Source organism: Euprymna scolopes, chromosome 10, assembly GCF_053919585.1.
Source record: "Euprymna scolopes isolate OS-2025 chromosome 10, ASM5391958v1, whole genome shotgun sequence".
Classification (NCBI taxonomy): domain Eukaryota; kingdom Metazoa; phylum Mollusca; class Cephalopoda; order Sepiida; family Sepiolidae; genus Euprymna; species Euprymna scolopes.
The window spans coordinates 99192751-99206809 of NC_136491.1; the positions used below are offsets into that span (position 1 = coordinate 99192751).

Here is a 14059-nt window from a genome sequence, read left to right on the forward strand (position 1 = left end):
AAATTAAATTACATTGCGCTGATTTAAATGTGATATTCGTTTTTAGTATACCTGAAAGCCTATTAAAGTCGTGATTTTACAAGTAAAATGTTACACCATTTAAAAAAATGTTTGTTAGAACGGATAATGCGGTTATAGCAATACTATTTTGTGTTTACAGTTTGGAAAAGTGTGTGTACTGTCGCCGTTAATTCTCAGTTCCCTTGACGTTTCTTGATTATAATAGCGAAATTCAAAAATCGAAATATTGAATTTCAATTAAAACCAATGGTATCTATTTAATCGTCATGTCGAAATTCGCAACATATCCAAAAATTACGAAAAACGATAAGGTAGAAAATTAATTAATTATTTATTTTTACATGGGGGTCACCACTTATCAAGGCCCGGAGGTCACTCAGGGATAAGGGTTATTGCGTGTACAGTAATCAATGAGATAGTATTGTAGTAATCATTAGTATTGGAGATTTGATAGAGTGTCTTACTTAAGGGGGCGGTTTGTCAGGAATTTGTTTATGTTGGACTTGAAGACATCCACGCTTAATTACTATATCAATTAGTGAATCTATTTTGCTCTTAACTCACCAGAAGAAATAACAACAATCAATTCGCCAAAAGGAAATAAAGTGCGTTTTGACATGATTAAAATCAGAAAATTGGAAGAGAAGCTGTAAATACCTTAAAATATGTTTGCATTACGCCATTTTGAATTTAGAAATAAACTCATTAACCCCATCTATTCGTACTAACAAATGCTATTAATTTAGGAATATTCTGCCAGAAATGTTCTATTTAATAATTAGTAAATTTATTCATTATAATTAATTTATCCATATTTACGAAAATAACATCAATAATTATAATCAAATACACATGTTTGCACATACGAAACTAATAATAATAATATACACACACACACACACACATATATATATATATATATATATATATATATATATATATATATATATATACCTATATTTATTATTATGACAGCCCCTTTAAGAAATTCGTTTCTTATCGTTGAGCACTTTCAGTTGAATTAAAGTCGGTCAATTTGGCTCTTATGCATAGATCATCATATAACGATTAGATCACTCTCTGACTGACGTAAATGAACATTTACAATTAAAATGTTTAAATTCAACGTTATTTCACGTGGTTAATGGTAGCCGAATGGATTAGGTCTTCGCTAATCGAGCCAGAGATGTGTCGTGTTGCGGGGTTCAAATCGTTCGACTGGTATTAATCGTAAAACCCTGCACTGGAGATTCCCGAAAGGATGAAACACTAGTTCTAAAAAAGGTATTTAATTATTATAAAATAATGATATATATATATATATATATATATATATATATATATATTGGTTATATTTTAGCTTTCAATTCAAACACAACATTCAGATACAAAACTGTAAAATCCTACACCAATAAAAAAAAAGACATAGCAATCTAGAATCAAGTTTTAATTTAGAACAAGAGAAAAATGACTGACATTAGACGGTCGTATGGGGATTCTTGATAATTGCTCAAAAATCAAAAATTAAATCAAATAGTAGTAGAAACCCACCTTATAAATGTCACAGTCACTACTTGTGTTTTAAATTAAATAAACGCTTCAAAATAAGTTAAAACACACATAAACACCTTATCCGGGTAGGCAGAATAGTAATTGACCTTATAACATTTATTTGTTATATATTTTTTTTTACCACTTTTTCATTTTGTTGCTATACTGGAAAGTGGCCGCAAGTTATTTTGTGCAATAGAAAGTTGAGTACTGTTATTCAACATTAAAAAAAGGGGTTGATATGCCGTAAAAGGGATAAAAAGTTATCACGACGAACAAAATAAGTGGCTGATTACAATGATATTTCAAACAAGACACATCCTAGTATTCGGATTCTTCGGATTACTGTTCTTATCTTGAGTATTATTTTCACAAGACCCGTGGCGTAAATACATAAAGTAATGGGAGGAGGCTTTGCCCGATCGAAAAATACGCTTAAATATGATATTTAGTTTGTTCAGATTTCGTATATATTATTACAAAGTCGTGATTTCAAAAGTAAAAAAGAAAAAAAAAACAAGATATTTGGGTGCCATCAGTTAGAATCGAAAGCAAAACTGTAAGATACAAAGCTGGTAACGTTACCACTGTATCAACGTAACACGCAGATGGTCTCATTAAAAATTAAAAATAAACTAAGATGAATGTACAAAATGTATAACGATTTTTTTCAATTTTGCCCCATTTTTGACCCCTTAAAAATTATTTTAGCCGGCTAAAGACCCATAAAAGAACAGTACGTAAAAACCCAATCATTTGCGACTTTTAGTTTCTGCGGAGTTAGAGTTTGAAAATATGGAGACAGACAGGCAGACAGACACATAGCCTTTTATATATTAAATTTGGTAAAATCCAGTTGTAAAGTAACAGTCTTCTGGAGGTTGAAGGTTCAATCCTCAGTGCGGACGACGCTAGAAATACAATTGCGAATTACTTATGACTTCTACCCGGTCGTGGTTGACGGAAAGCTGTATGAATAAGAAAAGGAGTCCCGTTCGAAATTCTGTGCAAATAACCGAATTCGACAAGATACACCTGAAGAAGGCCGGCGGTTACATCGACCGAAACCTTGTGAAAATAACACACAAGTTGAGAACAATAAAGAATCCAAACAATACGAATAGTCAATCCTCATCTAAAACATTTCAGAAACGAAAAAGACGTCCTAACGTGTTTTTCTAAAAAAAAAAAAAAAATCATAATAATAATAAAAACGAGCACAACTCACATGCAATCGTTCTCGTCAGGGTCACTTACCTGGAAGATTTTGTGCGCTTTTTTCTTCTATCAGTATCAAGTAGCAATTGCTAATCTACCCTTTCAGGACTCCTGGGACACGCTCACTTCAGATTGGCACCCTAGCTTACCCATACCATCAACAAGCAACGGATGAATAAATAATATCGATGTTTTGGAAATCTAGATCGAAAACACTAAAATCTTTCTGGGTAACCGACCGGTCGATTGGACAGTCACCAGGGAACGGTATTCGATAAGCGAGCCGGCGATCTGTGAGTTACATAGCAAGCCGACAACGTGAGTCCCAAACGGACATGTTTGGGCAGATCCAAAAAAAAAAAAAAAACAAGGTCGTTTATGTAGGCGATCGAGTTTACCTGCTTAGTTTTTACATTTATTATTTTATATATTCATTTAATTATTTATTTAATTAACAAGTGTGCACCCTTTTTCGATAAAAGACAAACAAAAAAGTATGCTTCGTCAGTGTTTGCATTCGATATTTATTTAGGTATATTACAAAAACTATGCTCCTTCAATCGTATATTTTTACTAGTATATAACACGAACGAACGAACATTACCATTTTCTAAAGCAGAAGGTAATGCCTGGAAGGATGCTTTCATATTATTTATCTCCTTGCCAGGAGGTTAGATACAAGTATTTAAAAAAAAAGTTATTTTCTATTAGAAAATAAAATTGTGTTGATTTTTTTACATTCACCCCAAACAAGGCACATCGCTACTTGGACGTAAGGCGCTACTATTTGAGGTATGTTCAGGGGAGATGAGCAAGATGTTGGTTTACGCTACATTTTAAACTTCTGCATGTTAGTTTAGGAAGACAGGTATCAGGAAATGAATTCCAAGGTCTAGCTGTCTGAGGGAAGAAACTATTAGAGTAGAAGGCTTTCCAGCATTTAGAGTGAAGGGGTGTGATTTTGTTGCTAAGCGGGTTTGTCGGGGACATGTATTTCGAAGGAAAACAAGTGCAATGAGTTCATCAGGGCACATTCTATTAAAGTACTTGTAAAACAGGCAGAAGGAGGCAACATTACGGTGATGGGACAGGAGTTGGAACTTAGTTGGCAGTACAGAACCTTGCACTGAAATAGTCCTTATCCAGTTTATGACCAATTTCCGTCAGGTCACATAAATATCCAAAATATGCCAAAGCGAAAACTGCCAAATGATTACTTCAAGACGCAGCGTATCCCACTTCCAAGCGCATTAGAATAAGCGTACTCTGTCTTTAAAAATGCCTGAGCAGTCCCGCAGGTATTCCTGGCAAGGGCGCATCAGACTATTAGCGATAAAATATCCTCTTCTCAGAGAAAAGTTAAAGACGCGGAGGGTGGATCTCCTAGAACTGAGCAGAGCCAAACCCCAGAGCCACAGTTGAACTGATTTAATGAACATAAACTACACGAATCCACAAAAGATGAGATACTACCTGAGATCGAGGTTCATGACAACACAAAGATACTACGCAACATTCCCGCAAAACAGAAGTTATAATGAAAACAGAATAGATACTACACTATCCCCCCTCCTGAACGGAGTATTAAAAGATAGTATAATAGTTTGAAATTGACTTAATTGTATACTGAATTGAGCAATAAAAAGGTGCAATAGTTTATTAATACTAACTAACATGACCCATGGAAATTCCACGGAATGAGAAATATAGTTAATCAACAAACACGTTTTGATAAAACTGATATCTTTTTGGATAACGAAAAAAAAAATTAGTTTCTTGGACAGAAAAACCTACAAAACGCAGCAAACATGAGTTTATTAACATTCTCTGAAAATACTATCCATTGTATTTTAAATGTAGAACTGATCCAAATGAGATAAATTACTAAGTACTGATAAATACTTAGAAAGTAATATTGTGCTACATAGTTCAATACAATTAATAAAATTGCATTGTAAGAGACAATCTTTAATTTACTTTTTTCAGTGCAGCACCTCGTGGCTGACAATGTTGTTCTTTTTTGCCCTGTTTCTTTCAAATGTTCCTTTTTACGTAATGTCTCATTGACTCTTTTCTTCGGTGAAGAATTCCTGCCCATCGGAATTACAAGGTCTTTTCTCATACCATTATGACAATGATCATATATTATTATGATATTAGAAAACAGGGCTACATCAAAGGGAGGGTACTCTCATATTCTTATCCAGGGTTGCCAGATTTGTCTTTGAAAAGGCAAATCTCGCGAATTTGACCGTTTTTGAAGTCCTCGAAAATTGTATTTGTCTTTTTGTTCAAAGCATAACAATAGGAGTACAATTTTAGCTTTAGACGGGCAGATACTAAACCTATATTAGAACACACACACACACACACACACACACATATATATATATATATATATATATATATATATATATATATATATATATATATAATTATTTACTACAACAATTATTAAATACCTACAAACACTATTGTTTCATCCTTTCGGGAACCATCAGTGCAGGGTGTCATAATTAACACCAGTCGATAGATTCGAACCCGGCGACAGAAGCTATCTCTGGTTTCATTATCCTAATCCATTCAGCTACCGTTAATCGCGAGAAATGCTGTTGAATTTAAACATTTATTTTTTAAATGCTTTTTAACGTTTTTCAGAGTGATCTATCATGATATGATGATCTGACCATAAGAGCTAAATTTCCCAAAGCATTTCATGCAGCGGGGTAAGTCTGAGGTGGTAGTCTTACTTGCTATTTACATTATCGTTCCCACTCAGCATTTAAAATTGTTTTCGTCAGGGGGCTAGAAAACAGCGCATGTTTGACTCGCTAACTTTTTGCGTGAAGTGATTAAGTTCATATATCTACTTATATAAAAATAAATACACAATAGTCTTCATAATATTTAAAAAAAATTTTTTTATTACATTTTCACCCCATACAAGGCACATTGCCACTTTGGTGTAGGGGGCTACTATCAGGGGCAGCAACTGCTGGGGCACTATGTTGGGATTTGGGCAACAAGATGTCGGTTCACGTTACACTTGAACTTCTGCATGTCAGTACAGTTAGGGAAGCAGGGACCTGGAATGGAATTCCAGAGTCTAGCGATTCTGGGGAAGAAACTACTGCAGTAGAAAGACCTTTTACATCTAGGGATCTCTACTGTGTGGGTGTGGGATTTAGCTACCTGTCGGGTTTGTCGAGGGTGTCTACGTCGTGGGGGTACAAGTGTCTGCAGTTCGTCAGAGCATTCACCATTAAAATACTTGTAGAACAGGCAGAGGGATGCAACGTTTCGTCGATGGGACAGAGGCTGAAGCTTAGATGCCAGTTCAGGGCCTATCGGGTTTGCGACTCTCTTTTGAACCTAATATAGAGAGTAGTTCTTTAATTTTTTTTATCATATATTTTAGTTTGTCTACCTATATATTAGCAATGTCCGGGATTGGATGAGAAACTTAATGACCTTTTACGACCATCCTTTAATATCATATTACTTTTCCTACCTTTATTAAATCTATTACATAAAGGGCAAACATCTATGTGTATGTTTGTATGTGTATGTTTGTATGTCTTGCTAAAATTAAAAAACACGGTACTAGTGCATTGTACGAACCGGAAGTCGATAGCTATGCATATTACAAGCCAGATTTCTCGTAAATATCTGCTCGGGCTCGACCAGCCAGGTTTCGTTAGTGTAATCTGTTTTTCAGTGTTATTGTGTACCCTCAAAATGTATTGCTGGATTGCCATGTATACCAGGGTCATGACCAGGATGATGTAAACAAAGTTTTCGGCTACGGTTATGGTCTTTTGTGTGGTTTCAAGTAAGAGCCACATCATGTCACCCCACGTCTTCGAAGTCGGCTTGAAGGTAAACAAGAAAATGTACCTGGAGTATGGTGATAAGGTAACCACTGACAGACCCTGGGTGTGACAGCAGGACGGCGCCGGTCCACAAGTCTAAAAAGACCTAGACTTGACTTCAGAAGAAGTGCTACGATTTTGTATCCGTTTCTCACTATCCACCCTCCTTCCCCTTTCCTTATCCCGTTAGACTACTTCGTTTGGTCATACGTCGAGAACATCACCAACATGACCTCCCACAACACCAAAACCAGGTTGATCACCGCCATTTGCTGAGTATCTACTGAGCTCACGCCGACGCTTGTGGAAAAGGCATACTCCACGTTCCGGACCCATATCGAGGCGGTGACTGAGGCTGAAGGCAGCTACATTGAATAGATCTCATATCTACTACATAATCAAGTTACGTAAATTGATCTTTTTAATAAAGGTTTTAAAATAAAACTGTAGTGTTGTTTTCTTTAGGGCGATAACTTTATCGTTCCACCCCGTATAAAGGAGAGTTTCTCTGATTTTTTCATTCGTTCATTTCATTTTACTTCAGTCGAAGTTCTCAAAAATCCAGGCATCACTTCCTGGGGTCAACACTTGACCTCAATATGAGATGCATAGATATTCGAATATTCTATTACAGCTGTTATTTTATCCCTCAAATGTTGAGTCATGAAAGAAGTTCGGAATATTAATTTTCCCCTCATTTATTGACAGGTTCCTATTTACTTACCTCCCCACGAGGGCAGAGTTAGACATAAGGTCGGGATTTGATGTGGAGAAAGTCCAGCTCTTCCACAAGAGGTACTCTGGATAGGAACAAAAATAAAAAATGTCCTCAGTCTAGAAGGATTTCTCTTCTACTGATCGAGGTCAGAAAAGGTGAAATGTAGTATCAGAACAGATACTACATTTTGTTCCTAGGCCAGGACTGGATTCCAGGACAAGAATTCATCTAGTCTGGTGGAGTGTTGCTACTATAGGCAACATCACTTGAAGAAGGTGGATCAATCATCGTATAAACCAGTGCAGGGTTGCCATACTGAGGGGATTTTATTTGTGCTTTGAACGCTATGTTTTCCTGAATATTTAGTCAGGTTTCACTTGTAAAAGGGAAAAGTACCCTCATGCTAGGTTGTCCTGGCAAACCGCTGTACAAAGTGACGCTCGAGGACATTGTATAGTTAGCATTCAAGTTTTCTCCTATCACAACAAAGAGACTTCACTTTTTCCCTCCATACGATTAGCGTCGGGCAGAATTTACATGCGATAGCGCATCATTATTATTTTTACTTTGTTTATATGTTTATTTATCTCCTCTACAAGATTAAAAAAAAAAAAAAGACATGCTTCAAATCCGCAATTCACGCATTGTGCGTCTCATGCGATTAGTCATGAACTAACCTCAAAGAGAGTAAAGCCTAAGAAAGTGACCCCCACCACTTAGAACAGCACAGAAACATACCTCATATAGGAACAAAGACGCTGTTGAACTGTCCCTTAAACCTAACTATAATCCTAAGTCGGTTTGGCAAATGAATAGACAACCCCCAATAAATGAAAAAATAAAAAATAAAAATAAAAAAATCGCTAAAATAAAAAATATCTTTGCTAAATACTCGGGATTAATACACTTTTATTCTCAAATTTCATAAACCATGTTTGTATTCCGGGCATAAATTGTTTTCAGGCAAATACACTAGAAATATTCGTCAAAACCTATACATTTGTGACCTATTTGCATTAAAGTAATTTATATATTATTCTTAGTGTCGCCAGTCGTAAGAATCGAATGGCTCGTTAATAGGTGAAAGTATTCTGGGCCTGGAGATTGAATTTTCACTAAAGGCATTTCTTACTACTACTAATACTAATAATAATAATAATAATACTAATGATGATGATGATGATGATGATACTAAAAATAATAATAATAATAATAATAATAACAACAACAACAACAACAACAACTAGCGGGACATGTGGAAATTCATATGTATTAAATTGATGTTGGCACTCCATTGATGTTCAGCGTAAATGGAGACACTCTGATATCATTGTACCTATTTACAATGCCTCCCCACGGGACAGAGTTAGACACCAGGGTCGTTTTTTAACGTAGAGAAAAGGTACAAAAATAAAAAAAAATTGTCTCAGTCGTGAAGGACTGTTCCTCCACGGAAAGAGAACAAGAAATGGAAGTGCAGCATCTGGAGAACAGATACTACACTTTGAGCTTGACCAAAAGGCCAAGATTATTGTAGCTCTTTTGTTAAAACTTCGAAAGTATTTATCTAATCTAGCAGGGACGCCCGGCGTAGCCCGGTCGTAAAGTACGCTTAAATATGACATTTTAATTCTTGCAGATTTCGTATATATTATTATAGAGTAAATGTTCACTCGATTTTTATATATTATAAAGTTGTGATTTCAAAAATAAAAAAAATATATCCATATGTCTTGGGTGCATGAGCTTGAATCGAAACCGAAACCAAAACTAATGAAAAAATATATGTGTGTATATATAAAACTTAAGTTCCATCTGCTATAATCGAAACCGAAACCAAAACTAATGAAAAAATATATGTGTGTATATATAAAACTTAAGTTCAATCTGCTATAATCGAAACCGAAACCAAAACTAATGAAAAAATATATGTGTGTATATATAAAACTTAAGTTCCATCTGCTATAATCGAAACCGAAACCAAAACTTATGAAGAATTCTTGGTAAAATTATTTATTACAAGAAATGGCAGTCCATAATAATTAAACGACAGTCACTCGGATATAGGCGTGTCACACAAAATAATATATGAATATACTAGCATTTAAGTCCGGGTTTTTAGAGGTGTATGTTGAGCAAAAAAAAAAAAGCGGTCAATTTTTTTAAAACTTTGACCCCTATTATGACCCCTTAAAATTTATTGTTTTGTGCTCAAATCAAGTTATTAAGTTAGATTTATGTCCAAGGAACTTATATATAAAATTTCAAGTGTTTAGACTCAAAATTGGCGGAGTAATTTGGTAGAGTTCTAAAGGGTCAAATCGTTGAACTTTGACCCCCTAACAGCCAAATTTCTGGCCGAAAACCGATTACAAAGATGTTCTCAAATTTCAATATCCTGTATATTTAATTTCGAGTCTGTAGACTGAAAATTGACAGAGATATTGTGTAGGGAAATATACACAGACAGACACAAACACACACATATACACAGACACTTTCACTTATATATATATATATATATATATATATATATATATATATATATATATATATATATATATATATATAGTCATCGACATACAGTCCTGTTTAGAAGTCCTGTTAGAAGTTTTATTTGATAATATAATTTTTGATTAATCAAGAACTGACGACTGGAGTTTTTATTTATTGTCTACAGGATTTATAACTTAACTATCAAGCTTGAATTGTTTTCTTTCAGGAGACAGCGAGCGGAAAGGGCACCTACACTAACGCCGGGAACGGGCTGTGGCTCGCGGATCTAAAAGAATCAGAGACACACTTATTTCCCTGAAGATTTTGAATTGTTTTCCTTTGTTTTATTTTATTTGCGAACCGTTTGTGTAAAAAGAATAACCAGAATCGCGCATCAACCTCTGTCATCGTATTGACGATCAAAGTCAAGCTGCTGAACTTTCTTAAACTCGGAACCACCTACAACTGTACTTACGTACCGGTGAACACTCCTTGGAGTCTTTGTCGAGTTACAACGTAAACTACCGGAAGATGTCGACTTCAATACGGGTTGTAAACCACCGAAGTATCAAATATGCGACTGGAGATAGGATATTGTTTTAGTTTGTATAAGGACTACAAAAACTAATGTTATGTGCATTGTTGCACGTTTTGTCCTCGGCGTTTATTGTCAAGACGGTGACTCACAAATTCAAAGCGCCAGTTATGTAAAAAATGGCGTAAACTGAAACAGTCAATATGCATTGTTTGATAAACACTTCAACCTAACGTTTTGAACGTCATGGAGTCCGGTTACTTTAAAACAATGGTCAACTTAAATATTGCCTAACGTTGATTGACTGGTTTAACGTTTGAAAAAATATAACACAATACAGTCACTGTATTTTCTTTACTTATTTTCCGTATTTCAATTAAGTTGAACGAGGTCTGACAGTTGATTAATTAGTTTGATATCTCGAGTGAGTGATGCAATGGGGCAATGCGTGGCTCGTTAATTTTAATGCATCCAAAGCCTAGTTTCTATCTTTTCACTACCAACGTTCTTATTTCCGCTTTGACCCATTGAAATGAATGGCTCTAGACTTAAGGAAGCACGCTGTTTGACAAGCTTCTGATACTGATCTTTACGTCTGACTTGAAATCACTTATTCCTGAGTGGCTTCCGGGCCTTGATAAGTGGTGACCACCTTGTAAAAAAAAAAAAAAAAAAAAAAAAAAAGTTGCCAAGGTCGCTGAAAAACGGTTGGATCATTCTATCGCTCTCGATGAGATGTCACTCTTGATGCTATTGATTCTACCTGTATGAAAGTCAAATACGTTCTAAGAGAGAGTACATGTTCGAGACACCTGGGGAGGAGCTGCTTGGAACATCCTTTCCTGCCTTAGCAGGCACACAACCAACTCCGATACCAAATAGGCGATGCCCCTTTTCTCTCCCCTGCATCCTCATTTTCACAAAAGAGACGTTGCGAGTCTATCTTTGCTTTTTTTTTAATGGTAGGTGCTCGACAGAGCTTCAATTTATGCCTCCACTCTACCCCTGTAAAACATTCACACCAAATACTCATCTGCTACAAACATTATCACCATCTTTCCATGCTCTTTATCTGAGTCTAAAACTCAATGAAAATTCCATGAGCAAAGTTTCTTTCCTAGAATTGCCCGCCTCTGGAACACAATATCACGGGCTGCTTTCCAGATTATTACAGCGTGGTCGATTTCAAGTCCAATGTAAACAGGTTCTTGTTGAACAGTTTTCTTAAATAATCAAATTCCACCCAATTTCCATAATTAATGATCATTACGATGTTTCATCGATCACCATATACTCATTCACACTTATTAATTGTTCCACGATATAACTTCAGAAATACTTTGTAAAATTTAAAAACCAAGATTCATATAAAACTTTGCTACCCCATTATGTTGTCAGATAGAAGTAGACAGTTTCACGACTGATTTCTATTTTTATCTGCATATATTATAAAAATTACCTTTTCTGTATGTCTGTATAAAAAACAGCCTCTACCAAACTACTCTGTCAATCTTTTGCCTACAGACAAAACTTGATATATATGGGATTCGGACCTGTTGAACAAATTTGATTCGAGTTTTAACCGTTAAAATAGTTGCTAAGAAGTCAAAATTGAAAAATTAGAACTTGGCAGGAGTAAGTTGACTAATTGTGTCATTTCTACGCATGCGCAAATATACATGTATACGTTTAACTGCATTAATTTTTAAAATGTTGATAACAATGTGCCCTTAGGTCATATGGTAACGAATATTTCTGAAGAGCTAAATGTTTTGGTTTCGGTTCTAGCTGATGGAACTGAAGTAATATTTTTTGAAAACTTTTGAAATCATTACTATATATTGGGTACAATATAATAATCAACAGAGAAAATCTCTATGATAACACGAAATCTACATAAATTAAAATGTCATATTTAAGCATGTGAAAACTGTTGACTGGAATATTTGCGGAGAAAATTTATGAACATCTAGAGAGTAATGGTGTTTTTCCTGACGAACAAAAGGGGTCCCAGAAAGGCTCGAGAGGTACTAAAGAGCAACTACTAATTGATAAAGCAATAATGCAGGATGCAAAGAAGAAGAAGAAGAGAAATCTGAGCGTAGCATGGATCGATTACAGAAAGGCTTATGACATGGGCCCTCATTCATGGATACGTGAAATACTATTGATGATGAAGGTTGCTGAGAATGTGGTAGGGCTTTTGGAGACAAGTATGGCTCAATGGAAAACGGTGCTGACAGCAAACAGAGAGGAGATGGGACAGGTTGGCATTAAACGTGGGATATTTCAAGGAGATTCGTTATCGCCACTTCTTTTTGTAATGATAATGATGCCACTGAGCATCCTCTTGAAGAGAGAAAAACTGGTGTATAACTTTGGATCTGGTGACAGACGCCTATACCATCTATAGTTTATAGATGATTTGAAAATATTCGGTAGAAATGAAAAGGAAATGGAGAGACTGGTAGAACTTGTGGGGACATACTCAGAAGACATTGGGATGGAGTTTGGGATTAGTAAATGTGCGGTGCTAGTGATGAAAAGAGGAGTAAAGGTTCATTCGAATGGAATAGTGCTGCCAAATGGAGAAATCATGAAAGAAATAGAAGATACAGGATATAAGTATTTAGGAGTGCTGGATGGTGTAGGCATCATGAACAGAGAAATGAAAGAAAAAGTCAGGAAGGAGTATCTTAGAAGAGTGAAACTAATTGCAAAGTCGAAACTGTATGGAGGAAACCTAATGAAAGCAGTAAATGCATGAGCAGTTAGTGTTTTGAGATACAGTGCGGGAATTTTAGAATGGTCTGACAAGGATTTGCATGCCATGAATATCAAAACAAGAAAAGTTTTAGCAATGTTTGGTATATTTCACATTCGAAGTAGCATAGCAAGGCTGTATCAAAAGAGGAAAGATGGTGGGAGAGGATTGAAAAGTGTAAAAGATTGTGTTAGAACCGAGGAGATGTCGTTGAAGGAGCATGTGGTTAGAAGTGAGGAGTGGATGCTTAAGGTTGTGGCCAATGAAGTGGAGGTATGTGAGACCAAGGCTGATTATGTGAAACGTATGGAAAGAGAAAGGGCAGAGGAACTGGCTAGGAAGAAAATGCATAGGAGGTTCTTCCAGGATATAGCGGAAGTAGCTGATGAATGATCATGGCAATGGCTTAGAGCTGGGTATCTGGCTAAGAGTACTGAAGCTTTTGTTTGTGAAGCACAGGAGCAGGCATTAGGAACATGATTGTTCAAAAAAGTGGTTCTAGGAGAGGAAATTGCTGCAGAATGCCGGATTTGTGGTAAGACCTCAGAGTGAATTGCGCACCTTGCAGCAGGTTGTAATGGACTGGCCCAGAGAGAGTACCGCAAAAGACACGATCGCATGGGACTCTGGATATATTGGGAGGTGTGTAAGAGGGTTGGGGTGAAGTGTGCTGGGAAATGGTTTGAGGAGGTGCCTGATGAAGTGAGAACAAGTGAGGATGGCAAGGTAGAGGTATGGTGGGACAAAAGTGTCATAATGACCAAGCAATTGGAACATAATTGTCCGGATTTGGTCGTCATTGACAAGGGTTCAAAAGCTGGCAGATTGTAGACTTCTCAGTACCCTGGGACAGGAATGTGACAGAGAAGGAGAATGAGAAGTAG

General features: G+C 36.0%; 1 protein-coding gene across 8 annotated transcripts in view; it reads right to left on the reverse strand.

Annotated features, from left to right (window-relative positions):
* LOC145286160 (uncharacterized) overlaps positions 1 to 14059 on the reverse strand; it is a 205414-nt gene that overhangs the window by 169783 nt on the left and 21572 nt on the right. For 2 of the 8 annotated variants that reach the window (XM_080134935.1, XM_080134933.1), the window contains exon 1: positions 2830 to 3117. The exons of the other annotated variants lie outside the window; for them this stretch is intronic. The gene's annotated coding sequence lies outside the window, so the exon portion shown is untranslated. Of the gene's footprint in view, positions 1 to 2829; positions 3118 to 14059 lie in introns of those variants that run through there. 8 annotated transcript variants of the gene reach the window in all.